Genomic DNA, 14,550 nt, shown 5'->3' on the forward strand with positions numbered 1-14,550 from the left:
CTCTTTTATCTGACCATTTTCTATTAACATTTGAGTTTTCAGTCATGGACTACGCAGCATTTGGGAAAATTACAGCATGTGTCTCTCTGACAATATTGTTAGCAAATTTAAAGAAAGAATCCCATTGGTTTTGTCACTGCCATGTATCAATACAGTAGGGGACAGCTCTCTTAACTTCAAATCTGCACAAATTGATGATCTTGTTGATAGTACTGTAGCCTGTCTAACAAAACTAGAAACAAGCTGGGCTGACTCAAACTCTTGTTCTTTAATACGGATGCGTTGGTTCATTTCAACCCGTCTGACAATTCTCTCTCTCTCTCCTTGTGTGCATCCTGTTGCATATATTGGGCAGCTCTGGCTTTCTCATCAATTAATTTACATTATCAGTTCAGTTCATGAAGTTCCACATCCTCCTGTCTCTGCTTTCTAAGCTCTTCTAGCTCATCTCTCTTTGCCTTTTCCTCAAGGATGCTGGCTTGGAGATCACTCAAATTAGAAGCATGGCTGCCATTGGTATGCCTACTAATTCGGGAGCTTGTAGGGAGACTTGCAGCCGACTGGGTAGGATGAGTTTTCTTGCTTTGAGAACTGTATGAGCCATGAGACCGTGTAAATGGCCTCTGCTGTGGCTTATGAACCCCATAGTAGTCAGGCGGTCGCCTATCCCTCTTAGGTCTAGCCCCTGGGTCATGGCCAGTTGAAGGTTTAGCTAATACTTCAGAAGGGAATGATGGCAAAGGGACATGGTTCCCCTTGTGGGAGGTAGGTAATAAAGGTTGTGGTGAAAGGCTAGGCTCAGTTTGGTGAGCAAGTGTAGATGGTTTAGGTGATGTTTGAGACAATTCTGGGGTAGCCTTGTCCATATGGGGCTGGGTTGTGTCTATTCTACCTTGAAATCCATCCACGTACTTAGTAGAAGAAGCCTGACCTTCATCAGTGGGTTTAATGCAATCAGTCTCTGAAGCAGCCATTGTAGGTCACTGTGTGGAGTGTGGCTCAGTCTCCGGCTCAAAGGACCATTTGTAGGATACTTGGGGTTCCAACTGGAGCCACAAACCACCAGGAAACAAGGGTTACAAATGCTCTGTGGTTTATTCCATTAATTGTGTTTATTCAATCGGTGTGTGGATTCTCGGGATGCTTGCCATGGTTCTAGACAGAGGAAAAAGGAATTACAATATTTGCCCCACAATTTCACGACAATCTGGCCTTTAAATCATAATATTTCAAATACTAATTATCCTCTTCTAACAAATAAAACTAATTGGTTAAATTATATCAATCAACTTCAAATCCCAATTGAGAAAGAAAGAAGAAAGAAAATACTACTTACATTGAAGATATATCAAAAGACACATGGCAAACACCCACCAGAACTAAACAAGGTTTAGATGGTTGCAGACGAAGAGAGGAAGTCGCCATCGTGACCTCTATTTATAATGTGTAAGGAGGCGCATTCACAGGGTGAGGGACTGCTTGGTGCCTCTTTGTGGAAAGGAGGAATAGAAAGCTGGAGTTTCGAACACACTGCATGCAACACTAGATACTGTGGCCCCTCTGAGAAAGAAGGTAGTGAGTCAGAGGAGGCTAGCTCCATAGTACAACTCAGAAAAACAAGCTTTAAAGCAAAGTTCAAGGAAACTAGAAAGGAAGTGGTGTTCTACTAACCTGGAAAAATTTCTAAAGGCTTGGAAAGACAGCCTATTGGCGTATAAAAAAAAGTCTCCGTAAAGCCAGAACCTCCTATTCATCGTTAATAGAAGAAAACAAGAATAATCCCAGGTTTCTGTTCAGTACTGTAGCCAGGCTCACAGACAGCCATAGCTCTGTTGAACCATCTATTCCTATAGCCCTCAGTTGGAATGACTTCATGAGCTTCTTTACAAATAAAATTGTCTCTGTTAGAGAAAAAATTCACCATTTCCTCCCCACAGATGATTCAGATGTACTGTCCAGTTCAGCAGCCTCAAAGTCCACTGTAACTGGTTTATATTTTGACTGGTTTTCTCCTGTACATCTCTCTGAGCTCACTTCAACAGTTTCTTCATCTAAACCAGCGACTTGTCTTCTAGACCCTGTTCCAACAAGGCTGTTCAAATAAGTTTTTCCTTTAATCGACATCTCTATATTAAGCCTGATTAACTTATCTTTATCAACTGGTTATGTACCGCAGGCTTTTAAAGTTGCAGTAATTAAACCTCTACTTAAAAAGCCTACTCTTGACCCAGATGTTTTAGCCAATTATAGACCTATATCCAACCTCCCCTTTATTTCCAAAATCCTTGAAGGTCGTTGCAAACGAGTTATGTAATTATTTGCACAGAAATGGTTTGTTTGAAGATTTTCAGTCAGGTTTTAGAGTCCATCATAGCACAGAAACAGCTCTGGTTAAGGTTACCAATGATCTCCTCATAGCCTCAGACAATGGACTTGTCTCTATACTTGTCCTACTAGATCTTAGTGCTGCATTTGACACCATCAATCATAAGATTCTGTTACAGAGACTAGAGCATATGGTCGGCATTAAAGGAACTGCACTAAGCTGGTTTAAGTCATATTTGTCAGATAGACTCCAGTTTGTTCATGTTAATAATGACTCTTCTATCATCACTAAAGTCAGTCATGGAGTTCCACAAGGTTCTGTGCTAGGACCAATACTTTTCAGTCTATATATGCTTCCTCTAGGAAACATTATTAGGAGGCACCAGATAAATTTCCATTGTTACGCAGATGACACCCAGTTGTACTTATCCATGAAGCCAGGTGAGACTAACCAGGTAGCCAAGCTTCAGGTGTGTCTTAAGGACATAAAAACCTAGATGACCAGTAATTTCTTACTCTTAAATTCAGACAAAACTGAAGTTATTGTAATTGGCCCAAAACACCTCAGAGATACACTATGTGATAATATACTGATTCTGGATGACATTACCTTGGCCTCCAGTGCTACAGTCAGAAACCTTGGTGTCATTTTTGACCAGGACTTGTCCTTTACTTCACACATAAAGCAAGTCTCTAGGACAACCTTCTTTCACCCGCGCAATATTGAAAAAATCAGACCCATTATGTGTCTAAAGGATGCTAAAAAGCTAGTTCATACATTTGTTACCTCAAGACTGGACTACTGTAACTCTTTATTGTCAGGATGTCCCAAAAATTCAGTTAAAAGCCTCCAATTGATCCAGAATGCAGCAGCACGAGTACTGACAGGAACTAGGAAACGGGATCACATCTCTCCTGTGTTAGCTTCTCTGCATTGGCTCCCTGTAAAATCCAGGATAGAATTCAAAATCCTCCTCCTCACCTACAAAGCCATTAATGGTCAGGCACCATCGTACCTTGGAGAGCTTATACTTCCCTATTTTCCCAATAGGACACTTCGCTCTCTAAATGCAGGTCAACTTGTGGTTCCCAGAGTTTGTAAGAGTAGAATGGGGGGCAGAGCCTTCAGCTATCAGGCTCCTCTCCTGTGGAACCAGCTCCCAGTGTGGGTTCGGGAGGCAGACCCCCTCTCTACCTTTAAAATCAGGCTTAAAACTGTCCTGTTTAGTAAAGCTTATAGTTAGGGCTGGCTTGGGTATGTCCTGAACCATCCCTTAGTTATGCTGCTATAGAGCTAGACTGCTGGGGGATTCCCATGATGCACTGGGCGCTCTCTCTCTCTATTTCTGTCTCTCTCTCTTGACTACTTTATGCCATTAACTTGTATTTTTTTCTCTCCCGTAGTTTGTGCTTCTCCTCTCTCTCCCTCTCTCTGTCCTCATTCTGCAGGTATCTCTGCCTCTGGAGCAGCAGGATCCAGATCCATCACTACTCATCATTACTATTAACCACTGTCATTATTATTGATAACACCATTACCTACACAGCTGTTCCTGGTCTCTCTCTCTCTCTTCTCTCCTCTCTCCTCCCCCCTCCCCCCCTTTTTTATCTCCTACTAAACCCAACCGGTCGAGGCAGGTGGCCGCCCACCCTGAGCCCGGTTCTGTTGGAGGTTTCTTCCTGTTAAGAGGGAGTTTTTCCTCCCCCCTGTCGCCAAGCGCTGCTCTTTGTGGGAACTGTTGGGTTTTTCTCTGTAACAAAGTAAGGTCTTGACCTTACCCTGTAAAGTGCCTTGAGACAATGTATATTACGATTTGGCGCTATACAAATAAAATTGAATTGAATTTAATTTAATTGAACTGGAGTAACTTAACAACCACACAACTTGACAATGCTCCTACCTGTCTTTTTTGCTTTATTATCAATTTTTTAAGACTATTGTTTATTATATATGTGTCTGTAGGTTAACATTAATAGTTTTATTTTTATGGGGGCAGATGTGTCTCAATATTAGCTTTGTGAACACATTGAAAATCCATGTGTAAATGTGTAATTTGTAAATATATAACACCTTCCACACATACATTTGTAAATTCACAAAATATCTTGCAAATACAAAATGCATCTCTTAAATAAACAAACAAATTCCACAAATAAAAAAACATATCTATGAACACATTCAATTAATTTGCAAATAAATTAAATGCATTTGAGAATATCTTCATTTACAACTGTCAGACATTTGTGAATCAATTTTCTATTTTTGAACACACACAAAGTTTTGAGACAAACTTTCCACTAGTGTGAAAGAAAATCCACTTGGGTTGCAAGGCCACGTTCTGGAAGCAAGTGATCACCTGCTGAAGATGCAATTTCCATTTTTCAAAGTGAGAGCACATGGTCTTCTATGAGCTGTTTTTTTTCCCCCAAATATTTGGCTTCAAGTACTGCACACTACATTAACAGTTGTAAGTGATGATAAGTGACAGCACCCTGGTTAAGATCTTTGATAGTATGGCTGCGTGTTAATAGTTGTTTTTGTTTACAAATAGTATATTATTAATTTTATTTTTACTGTTCCATACAGAAGGGTGGAAAGTTTGTCTTAAAACTCTGTGTGTGAAATGCAAATCCACAAGCATAGAAGTGAGATCCACAAAAAACATGTAGCATTTCACTGCAGACATCACCTGAGCAAGCTCTGGCCCTTATGGCAGGTATTTATAAGTGTGCACAACCTTAATGTCCCCACCTTGAATGTTGACTGGTTGAAGGGTGGGCCTTCCTTGAAAGTCAATGACCATCTCCATTCACTGAAAGCCATCATCAGATCTCTGTAGTCCCCTTCCTGCACATTTCTGAGACATACCACAATAGCTGTGTCATCTGAGTATTTGTGGATATGGCACTGAAACACAATTACCCAGCCTGATACACTTTGCTCATTTGTGAGGTAGTACTCAATCCAGAATATGAAGGAGGGATTCATTACCATCCCTTCTAGCTTGTCTTCGAGGATGATGGGTTGGATGGTGTTAAATGCACTCCTCACATAACCACCTGTTATACTGTAAAGCAAGGAGGCCCTCCCTTGCATACATTATCTTCTCCATCATCAGACAAAACAACAAAACAGATCCCAACAGACAAAAGTTGTGCACATTTTTCGTTTATCTTAATAGAACCATAGGTGGGGCCCACGGGGTGGCTGGGGGTGGCACAGGCCCCCCCGTAATCTCACTGGCCACCCCAAGTGCCGCCCCTTAACAGAGTCGAATGTGATAGGTTGTTGGTCTTGTCAGTATTGATTGTCCACAAGTAGAATTATTTTTGTAACCAAAACTAACACAATACAGTGCTTTAATGTTGGCCAAATTATTTCTAATTGGTTATACATGTGGTATGACACTGGGGTTACCAGCGATGTGTTGTTATCAGAGTAAATAAGATCCAAAATTGGCTAGACGGTGATAACTTAAAATGAATAAATGTATACGGTTTTGATAGTCCAGGAAAGGAGAGCAATGGCACTGGTAAGTAAAGTGACATTTGGTATGTGTTGTGTTTAATACAGAAAATTATACTCAGGATAAGTCCTGGACGAATTAAATTTTCGTTAATGAATTGACGGCGAACACAGCATGCCTTGCCAGCATGTTAGTGAAGTGAAAGTTCTGCGTAATTAAAAAAAAAAAGTCAATGACATCAGGTTTGTTACATGTGCTGTATGGCATAGAAAAACCCTGGTAAATATATCACTCAAATCAAGCATTGTCCTGCCAATTACTGACTTTGCTAACATATCTGTTTGAGAGGATGTTTACTGTTAATGTATAATTTATTATACAACCAAATGTAATATCTGTGTCAAGAATAGGCATATAAGTTTCAGTTTTAGGAAATACATTATTTTGTGACTTGAGTAAGTAACTGAACAATAAGCATTGTTACTTCTTCAGGGACAGACAGTAGACACACAGCAGCACAACAGCAAGGTGTGTCATGGGATGGAAGGAATAAGTGGAAGTCGTTACTGTCCACTGAGTTTTCTGCAAATTGCGGTCTGTGTATCAGTAGGATTTAGAAATCTTGTGAGCTGGAGAAAAAGACAATCACCAGGAGTTCAGATGTCTCAGAAGTATATTTAGTAAGATTAGAGAAAATGATGAACAGTACATAGTCAGCATGTGAATCAAAGTAGTGCCACACCAAGTTCTGAAGATGTCTTGTCTGACAGTGGGTATATATTCCGAGGTCTCACATGGCTGCAACATTTTACCACACTTTACTCCATATAAGGCTAAACTATAGTCTAAACATTTGTGTGTGAAGATGCTATTGGACACCAAAATCTGCAGTGTCACATGCTCTTACCTAATTAATATCAAATGTGTCTTGTCCTTTTTCTGTACTTGGCTTATGTTTGACAACAACTGGATTTGATTGATTGTTTTCTAAGTTTATGCTTTCCTTCTAACCCCTTATCTATAAGACCCTGGGTACCCTAGCCATGGAGGATAGTAGTGGCCCCAACTAAACATGAACATAAGAGAAGCTATGAACCGTTGTCACAGTATGAAGGTTGTTATGACCAAGATAACGACAAGATATAGTCTCCATGTTTCATCACAAGTTTCAATTTCAGTGACAGAGGGGAGCCTTCACATTCTTCACACACCACAACAACCCAACCATAGGGTATTTAACCTCCAATCAAACAATGAAATTAAAAAGGATAGCTGCAAAAAGTATCAATAATAATCTGGTCTTTTACTAAAATATGAAACCCAATCAGTGCTTTTGTGACTTAATGCATGGTGCATTATAAATAACAACCTTAATCACTTATAGTTTTAAAGCTGTTGTTATGAAGATGTTCTGTCCTATGCAAACTACATTTGGTGAAAAATCTCATTCCCATAATTCTAATTCTTATATATATATATATATATATATATATATATATATATATATATAAACACTTTATTGGTTGTTGCCTTGCATTTACCAGAGGGGGCCAAAGCTGTCCCAATTTAGAAAAAATACATCATTAAAAACTGTGCATTTCTTCTATTAATTCACACTATCTTGCCACATGTGCATATAAGTAGGGGCACAGAACAAAGGTAAAGAAAATAAAACACAGATCTGCATATACTGTTTTTTCAGTATAACTCATATCTGGAGAAATACCACTGACATGATCTAATGTTGTCATCCACTGGCATGTACTGTATGTTTACATGGTTCACAATGAAGCACACAGATTACCATCAATTCTGGTATGCAGGGGTAGCTCTTGTATCACTTGTGGGATGACATTTTTTCCAACAGAATCCCCTTGACCACTTAAGAAGTGCCACTGGTTTCTTTTCAGTGTCTATATATCTATATACTAGTGGTTGTGTTTTTTGATCAAGGTCAAAGTGCAGAAGGCCAGCTTGTTGCACTTGGATGCACATCCTGTGGTGCAACACTGAAAAGCAATAAGATGAATGGATCCAATGGCTCTTGTAGTATTTTAGAGAAAGTTTCTAAATTGACTGGCTGAACTGGTGTAGCTTTGGACATGTCCAGAACATCTGTAGTAAGTTTTTAGGGGCCTGAGTGCATCTGTTACATGAGGGATCTAAGTCCAGTCTGATTCTGAACAGACTGACCTTTAACTGATGAAGCTGGTTCACTATCTTGAATTGTACATAAGCATGCTGTTGACAAATGGATGATGAGTAGATCCTATGGATAATTCTCTGCCAAGTTCCATCTGGAATCTGTTAATTTAAATAGTCTTCCCATTATTTTTTTAGATAGTCTAAAAGTGTTGAATTGCACAGATTAAGAAGATTATATATCCTTCATATAATCTACGCTGCAGCTCTCAACCAGGTCTCTGTACTCCTCCTCCTCACCATGATCCAGCCGATGATGGAGATGCTGGCTGAGAACTTCTGCAGCTGGCACGTTCCCAAGTTGAAGCAGAAGTTTGAAGGTGTAAAGGGTGAATGGAAACAGTGACAGGACAGTTCCCTGGAGTACGCCAGTGCTGCTTAACACCAAATCCGACAAAGCCTTGCAGCCTGACATGTCTTTGGCCTGTTAGTGAGGCAGTTGGTGATCCATGTGCCAAGGTCCTGGTCCAACTTCACCACAAAGAGCTTCTGAGAGTGGCTGAATTGTGTCAAATGCACTGGAGAGTCAAAGAACTGGATCCTCAAGGTCAGTACTTTGTAGCCTTTCCATGCTTTGTGAAACAGCTAGATGATAGCATAATTGTCACAAATGTTAGCCTGGTACACAAACTGCTCTCTGGGGGCTCTCCCTCTTCAGCTCCCTCTGGATTCCTTATGAGAACCCCTTTTTTCCTGTTCAGCAGGGCTTTAATCTCCCAGTTAATCCAGGGTTTATTGTTGGGGAAGCAGCAGACAACAGACACAGCCGTATGTAGTCAGTTATACACACGTGGACAAAATTGTTGGTACCCTTCCGTTAAAGAAAGGAATTGAAATTGACAAAAGGAATAATACATAAAAATTTACTGAAAATTAACTAATGAAAATCAGACATTGCTTTTGAATTGTGTATCAACAGAATCATTTTAAAAAACAAACTCATGAAACTGGCCTGGACAAAAATGATGGTACCCTTAACTTAATATTTTGTTGCACAACCTTTTGAGGCAATCACTGCAATCAAGCGTTTCCTGTAACTCTCAATGAGACTTCTGCATCGACAGGTATTTTGGCCCACTCCTCATGAGCAAACTGCTCCAGCTGTCTCAGGTTTGAAGGGTGCCTTCTCCAGACTGCATGTTTCAGCTCCTTCCACAGATGTTCAATAGGATTTAGATCAGGGCTCATAGAAGGCCACTTCAGAATAGTCCAATGTTTTGTTCTTAGCCATTCTTGGGTGTTTTTAGCTGTGTGTTTTGGGTCATTATCCTGCTGGAGGACCCATGACCTGCGACTGAGACCAAGCTTTCTGACACTGGGCAGCACATTTTGCTCCAGAATACCTTGATAGTCTTGAGATTTCATTGTACCCTGCACAGATTCAAGACACCCTGTGCCAGAAGCAGCAAAGCAGCCCCAGAGCATAACCGAGCCTCCTCCATTTTTTTACAGTAGGTACAGTGTTCTTTTCTTTGTATGCTTCATTTTTGTGTCTGTGAACACAGAGCTGATGTGACTTGCCAAAAAGCTCATCTGTCCAAAGGACATTCTCCCAGAAGCTTTGTGGCTTGTCAATATGCATTTTGGCAAATTCCAGTCTCGCTTTTTTATGATTTGCTTTCAACAGTGGTGTCCTCGGTCGTCTTCCGTGAAGTCCACTTTGGCTCAAACAGTGACGGATGGTGCGATCTGACACTGATGTACCTTGACCTTGGAGTTCACCTCTAATCTCTTTGGAAGTTGTTCTGGGCTCTTTGGTTACCATTCGCATTATCCGTCTCTTCAATTTGTCATCAATTTTCCTCTTGCGGCCACATCCAGGGAGGTTGGCTACAGTCCTGTGGACTTTAAACTTCTGAATAATACGTGCAACTGTAGTCACAGGGACATCAAGCTGCTTGGAGATGGTCTTATAGCCTTTACCTTTAACATGCTTGTCTATAATTTTCTTTCTAATCGCCCGAGACAACTCTCTCCTTGGTTTTCTGTGGTCCATGTTCAGTGTGGTACACACCATGATACAACAGCACAATGACTACTTTTCACCCTTTAAATAGGCAGACTGACTGATTACAAGATTGAAGACACCTGTGATGCTAATTACAGGACACACCTTAGTTTAACATGTCCCTATGGTCAAATTATTTTCAATCTTTCCTAGGGGTACCATCATTTTTGTCCAGGCCAGTTTCATTAGTTTGTTTTTTAAATGATTCTCTTGAACCACAATTCAAAAGCAATGTCTGATTTTCATTAGTTAATTTTCAGTAAATTTTAATGTATTATTCTTTTTGTCAGTTTCAAGTTTTTTCAGTGACCATTGTGGGTTTTTCTTTCTTTAACGGAAGGGTACCAACAATTTTGTCCACGTGTGTATACTGAGGTACTGAGGAAAACCATCAATGTCATCACCAAAGTTCTCCTGAGAAATCTCTCAGTTATCCGGTAGCACTCCATCATGTCCTCTGTCTCCACAGACCACTGCTGCACAGTTCTGTTGGTGATGTCTGTCTCCAAACAAGGAGTTTGTATGCAGGAGTAAGCTGTATCAAGTTGTGGTCAGAGATGCGGGGGCAGATAGTATGGCCTCAATCCCACAGCTAACAGTTCAACATCAGGAATGCAAAGTTCAGCTTTAGTGGTTACATCACCATTTGGAATTAACAAAGACAGCAAGCCCCACGCAACTTCTTACTGATCTGTTTGTCTCTGTATGCTCTAACTAGGTAGCTAGTTCCACTGAACTGGTATTTTTCCACTCTGCCATGTTTCCATCAGGCATAACACGCTGCACCTGACAACCGAAGGGTGACTGGGCTTATATCATTATCTCCTCTACATCCTCTTGTTTCTCACCATTGCTCCTGCTTGTGTCCATTCATCAAAAACAGTATCCTTGCTTATCATTTTCCTGTGACTCCAGCAGTACATTCCAATCTATCCAGTACATCACTGGCCTTCAGGGTTCCAATTCCTGTATGAGTTGCAGCCTGTCTCGGTACTTAGGGGTTTGTTGGAAGGCTGAAGAAAAACCAAATTATGATTGGTTATAATACTCAAGGTCCTGGAACAGAGAAGGCTGGTAACCTTAAGCACACTGGAAAGTAGAGAGACAAGAAGCAAAAGTGGGTAAAGTATTGTGCCCATACCCCACCCACATTATGTTCTAGCTCCAGGTGGAGGGGTTGTGAGAGGCCAGACAGCATACACAGGGTGCTAACTCCTGGTTCAGCCTCTACATTTGTGTGTTAGACTGGGGGTATAACCAGATGAGAGGCAGACTGAGGCACCCAACAAGGTACAGATTGCCTTCTAAATACTGATATGAACTAGGGACCCTTGTCAGACACCTCATCCATAGGGAATATATGTATACGAAAAATATGTGAAATCATCCTTGGCAGAGGATAACTTGGGCAGAGGAATAAAATGCAGCATTTTGGAGAAACAGTCCACCACTGTCACCACTTCTGCCTTCTTCCATCCACCATGTCTGACCAGGGCCAATGCGAACTCTTGTTCTGGGAACACACTGGATAGGTTGCCACATATTCTGACACCTCTTTCTCCATGGCCATCCACCAGAAGCACTGTTTAATCATGAAGATGGTCCTCCTAATCCCAGGATGACAGGAGATGCGAGAGGTGTGCTTCCAGTGGATGACCTGAGAACAGAGGAACACTGGCACAAACAACCAGTTAGGGGGACAACCATCTGGAGGAGGGGGATTGTTACTCTCCCACCTGACTTTGTCCTCAGTATCCCATGTAACCAACACACAGGAAGTAGGCAGAATGTGAGATGGAGAGTCACTACAAGACTCACTGTCAAACTGAGAGGATAAGGCATCAGGCTTGACATTCTTGGAACCAGGGCAATAAGATAATGCAAAATTGAATCTATTAAAAAAAAAGAGCCCACCTGGCATATCAAGAGATCAGTCTCTTGGCCATCTGAATATATTCCAGATTCTTGAGATCTGTCAAAAATAAAGAAGATTGCTCAGCCCCCTCCAACTAGTGCATCCACTCCTCCAATGCTACCTTAACAGCTAATAGCTCGTGATCATCATAGTTCCACTCGGCTTAAGACAGTTTCTGGAAAAAGAAGACACATGGATGAAGTTTGTTGTCCTTGGGGGACTGTTGAGACAGAACAGCCCCTACCCCCACGTCAGAGGCCTCCACCTCCACCACAAAGCAAAACAGTGATGAAGCTGTGCTTCAGCCTCAAGAAGGCTAAATATGCTTGAGGGGACCACTCAAATTTGACATTCGTGGAGGCAAGAGCATGCAAAGGGGCTGAAAAGTATACACAGTGCAGATTTTTCTGATGAATTTGGGGTCAAAATTGGCAAACCCCACAAAACATATTTGCTTCTTAGTAGTGGGTGAAGGCCACTTGGCCCTTGGCACATCGCTTGCAAGAGTCTGAAAAATGCCTGGAGCACTGGTTACAAAAGGTGATTACAAGGGTGCCCCCCTCCCTTATCCTGGTCAAATAACAGGCATTGCATAGATCTAATTTAGAAAGGATCTTAACTTCTTGCAATAACTCAAAGGCTGAGTAATTGGGAGAAAGGGGGTGATGGTGACTTGGGGAACAAACAGAAGGCAGACAGGTTCGAGCACAATTCTCCCTGCAGCCCATTAGTTCTCCAAAAGCCCCGTTAATGTGGGGATTATGCTGAGATAACCAAGGAAGTCCCAGGATGAGCAGATGGAAAGGTGAGCTGTACAGGTGAAAGGAGAATTCCTCGGTATGTTCTTGAGTCATGATGATCTTGACAGGTCGTAAGTGCATACGAGTCTTGTGTCCAAAGTGTTGGCCTTGAGGGGTTTAGGAAGGGCAAACACTGAGAGTTTCAGTCTTTTAGCCAGTTTCCAGTCCATGAAACTCTCATCAGCTCTAGAATCTATCAACATCTGAAGAGAGGACATTGAACTCAGGATAAGTAACTGGAGCTGAGACAAAGGGTGAGCTAAGCGGGTAGAAGAGGTTGTTCAACTCACCAGTGCCCTCCTCTTCAGTGGTAAGTCCTGTCTTTTACTGGACAGTCTGGTAGAAAATGTCCATGTTATCCACAGTAGATGCAACAACCCTCCTGAAGGCGGCACTGACATTCCTCTGGAGAGAGGTGAGTATGACAAACCATGGTGAAAGGCATCCAACAGAGACAGAGTGTTCCAGCCACTGTCTGCTGCCAAAGTGTGGAACTCAGTGGCATAATCAGCAGCTGGCGCAGCCCTTTGGCAGAGGTTGATCAAAGCCTGTGCAGCCTCAGAACCTGGACAAGAGTGATTGGAAATCTTGTTCAGGGAATTGGAAAACAGTTTCAGGGACTGGCAGAAGAGGGAATTGTGTGCCCATTCTGCCATGACCTAAGCCTCAGCCCGATCAGATAGGTGAGTAATGATGTAAGCTTGTTCTGTGGGGAAAGTTCCACCTTCATCTCTAAATGAAGCCCACACTGCACCCGAAAAGACTGCCAGGCATTGAGCTCACATACTTCATGGTACACAGAGGTAAGTTGCTCCTTGTGTGGTTTGAGAAGGCGGTCTTGAGAGCAGATGGCAGCGTGGATGGTGGATGAGTCTGCTGAGTCCATAGTGGCCAGACTGGCTGGAGCCAATCCCAGCTGACATTGGGCGAGGGCAGGATACACCCTGGACAGGTCGCCAGTCTATCACAGAGCTGACATATACAGACAAACAACCACTCATACTCACATTCACACCTACAGGCAATTTAGAGTCACCAATTAACCTTTGAACTGTGGGAGGAAGCCGGAGTACCTGCAGGGAACCCACGCAGACACAGTGAGATGCAAACATGCGAACATGCAAACTCTCCCCCAAATTATGACACAGTTGAACTCAAATGTCTATGGAATTAAACAAAGTGGTGACATTTTATAACCAAATGGTCAAAGGTTAACTTCACTGTGATAATCATAATGTTCTGCAAAACACTTCTGGCTATTATTCATTGCTAAAACTCAGAAAAGGGAGATTGTGACCATATTTCCTGCAACTTGCCAGATCACATCAGCATTTGTTGCTTCCCTTTTCCTAGCAGGGTTGTACCATGCACCTTTCAGACGACAAGGGTGGAGACACTAACATGCTAACATCATATGCCAGTATTGATTGGAAAACGATATGCTTCATTATCCTCCAAAAATATGAAGCCACAACATAAATGCAAATGCCATCACACGAATACAAAAGCCATAACAGAAATACAAAAGTGACAACACCAATGCAATAACAACACAAATGCAAATTAAGCCACAACAAAAGTCAAGCCACAATGGTATGCTTCATTATCCTCCAAAAATATGAATCTGTAGGCTCCATAAAGCTGATATGAAGTATTTTAACTGAATGTGATAATTCTGTTGATGCTACACGTGTATCATTTTAAAGTAAAAAACAGAAATCTGCCAACTCCTGTTTGACATTATGTGAAACACAGAAGATTGATATCACTTAAAAATTATAAATTTTGTATGGTTTTTAAATGGCATACAAGGTGACAGGAGAATGGTACTGG

This window comes from Trachinotus anak, unplaced genomic scaffold (assembly GCF_046630095.1).
Source record: "Trachinotus anak isolate AG129_WGS33_773 ecotype Australia unplaced genomic scaffold, CSIRO_AGI_Tana_v1 ptg000009l, whole genome shotgun sequence".
NCBI lineage: Eukaryota > Metazoa > Chordata > Actinopteri > Carangiformes > Carangidae > Trachinotus > Trachinotus anak.